The 2,963-nt window shown below is 43.5% G+C and overlaps 1 non-coding gene across 1 annotated transcript; it reads left to right on the top strand.

Moving 5' to 3' along the window:
• Positions 1 to 2,312: 2,312 nt before the first annotated feature.
• Positions 2,313 to 2,420, top strand: LOC112793864 (small nucleolar RNA R71). The gene has a single exon (XR_003198555.1). It is a non-coding gene; the product is annotated as a small nucleolar RNA R71 (small nucleolar RNA).
• The last annotated feature ends 543 nt before the right edge of the window (positions 2,421 to 2,963 follow it).

Below are 2,963 nucleotides of genomic sequence, written 5' to 3'. Positions count from 1 at the left end.
TTGAATTTGAATGGTGGGGTAGGTGGGGTTTTATGAAGGATGGATGTGAGTGGTGAAGAGAAAGATGGGATTTGATAGGTGAAGGGTTTTTGGGGAAGAGGTGTTGAGGTGATTGGTGAATGGGTGAAGAAGAAGGGAGAGAGTGGTGGGGTAGGTGGGGATCCTGTGGGGTCCACAGATCCTGAGGTGTCAAGGAAAAGTCATCCCTGCACCAAATGGCAAGCAAAATTGCGTTTTTAGCCATTTCTGGCGTTAAACGCCGAGCTGGTGCCCATTTCTGGCGTTTAACGCCAGCTTCTTGCCCTTTTCTGGCGTTTAACGCCAGTCTGGTGCCCCTTTCTGGCGTTAAACGCCCAGAATGGTGCCAGACTGGGCGTTAAACGCCCAACAGCTAACCTTACTGGCGTTTAAACGCCAGTAGGTGCGTCCTCCAGGGTGTGCTGTTTTTCTTCCTGTTTTTCATTCTGTTTTTGCTTTTTTCATTGATTTTGTGACTTCTCATGATCATCAACCTACAAAAAAACATAAAATAACAAAAGAATAGTTAATTATAAAACATTGGGTTGCCTCCCAACAAGCGCTTCTTTAATGTCATTAGCTTGACAGAGGACTCTCATGGAGCCTCAGAAATGCTCAGAGCTATGTTGGAACCTCCCAACACCAAACTTAGAGTTTGAATGTGGGGGTTCAACACCAAACTTAGAAGTTGGTTGTGGCCTCCCAACACCAAACTTAGAGTTTGATTGTGGGGGCTCTGTTTGGCTCTGTTTTGAGGGAAGCTCTTCATGCTTCCTCTCCATGATGATAGAGGGATATCCTTGAGCCTTAAACACCAAGGATTCTTCATTCACTTGAATGATCAACTCTCCTCTATCAACATCAATCACAGCCTTTGCTGTGGCTAGGAAGGGTCTGCCAAGGATGATGGATTCATCCATGCACTTCCCAGTCTCTAGGACTATGAAATCAGTAGGGATGTAATGGTCTTCAACTTTTACCACAACATCCTCTACAAGCCCATAGGCTTGTTTTCTTGAGTTGTCTGCCATCTCTAGTGAGATTTTTGCAGCTTGCACCTCAAAGATCCCTAGCTTCTCCATTACAGAGAGAGGCATGAGGTTTACACTTAACCCTAAGTCACACAAGGCCCTCTTGAAGGTCATGGTGCCTATGGTACAAGGTATTGAAAACTTCCCAGGATCCTGTCTCTTTTGAGGCAGTTTCTGCCTAGACAAGTCATCCAGTTCTTTGGTGAGCAAAGGGGGTTCATCCTCCCAAGTCTCATTTCCAAATAACTTGTCATTTAGCTTCATGATTGCTCCAAGTTATTTAGCAACTTTCTCTTCAGTGACATACTCATCCTCTTCAGAGGAAGAATACTCATCAGAGCTCATGAATGGCAGAAGTAAGTCCAATGGAATCTCTATGGTCTCATTTTGAGCCTCAGATTCCCATGGTTCCGCATTGGGGAACTCATTGGAGGCCAGTGGACGTCCATTGAGGTCTTCCTCAGTGGCGTTCACTGCCTCTTCTTCCTCCCAAAATTCGGCCATGTTGATGGCTTTGCACTCTCCTTTTGGATTTTCTTCTGTATTGCTTGGAAGAGTACTAGGAGGGAGTTCAGTAATTTTCTTGCTCAGCTGACCCACTTGTGCCTCCAAGTTTCTAATGGAGGACCTTGTTTCAGTCATGAAACTTTGAGTGGTTTTGATTAGATCAGAGACCATGGTTGCTAAGTCAGAGTTATTCTGCTTAGAACTCTCTGTCTGTTGCTGAGAAGATGATGGAAAAGGTTCGCTATTGCTAAACCTGTTTCTTCCACCATTATTATTGTTGAAACCTTGTTGAGGTCTCTGTTGATCCTTCCATGAAAAATTTGGATGATTTCTCCATGAAGAATTATAGGTGTTTCCATAGGGTTCTCCCATGTAATTCACCTCTTCCATTGAAGGGTTCTCAGGATCATAAGCTTCTTCCTCAGATGAAGCTTCCTTAGTACTGCTTGGTGTATTTTGCATTCCAGACAGACTTTGAGAAATCATATTGACTTGTTGAGTCAATATTTTGTTCTGAGCCAATATGGCATTCAGAGTGTCAATCTCAAGAACTCCTTTCTTCTGACTAGTCCCATTGTTCACAGGATTCCTTTCAGAAGTGTACATGAATTGGTTATTTGCAACCATTTCAATCAGCTTTTGAGCTTCTGTAGGCGTCTTCTTCAGATGAAGAGAGCCTCCAGCAGAGCTATCCAAAGACATTTTGGATAGTTCAGAGAGACCATCATAGAAAATACCTATGATGCTCCATTCAGAAAGCATATCAGAAGGACACTTTCTGATTAATTGTTTGTATCTTTCCCAAGCTTCATAGAGGGATTCTCCTTCCTTCTGTCTGAAGGTTTGGACTTCCACTCTAAGCTTACTCAATTTTTGAGGTGGAAAGAACTTTGCCAAGAAGGCATTGACTAGCTTTTCCCAAGAGTCCAGGCTTTCTTTAGGTTGAGAGTCCAACCATGTTCTAGCTCTGTCTCTTACAGCAAAAGGGAATAGCATAAGTCTATAGACCTCAGGGTCAACCCCATTAGTCTTGACAGTGTCACAGATTTGCAAGAATTCAGCCAAAAACTGATGAGGATCTTCCAATGGAAGTCCATGGAACTTGCAATTCTGTTGCATTAGAGAAACTAATTGAGGCTTAAGCTCAAAGTTGTTTGCTCCAATGGCAGGGATAGAGATGCTTCTCCCATAGAAGTCGGGAGTAGGTGCAGTAAAGTCACCCAGCACCTTCCTTGCATTGTTGGCATTGTTGTTGTTTTCGGCTGCCATGAGTTCTTCTTCTTTGAAGAATTCGGTTAGGTCCTCTACAGAGAATTATGCCTTAGCTTCTCTTAGCTTTCGCTTCAAGGTCCTTTCAGGTTTAGGGTCAGCCTTAACAAGAATGCTTTTGTCTCTGCTCCTGCTCAT

Source organism: Arachis hypogaea, chromosome 3, assembly GCF_003086295.3.
Source record: "Arachis hypogaea cultivar Tifrunner chromosome 3, arahy.Tifrunner.gnm2.J5K5, whole genome shotgun sequence".
NCBI classification, from domain to species: Eukaryota; Viridiplantae; Streptophyta; class Magnoliopsida; order Fabales; family Fabaceae; genus Arachis; species Arachis hypogaea.
This window is presented reverse-complemented; position numbering and strand designations above follow the sequence as displayed.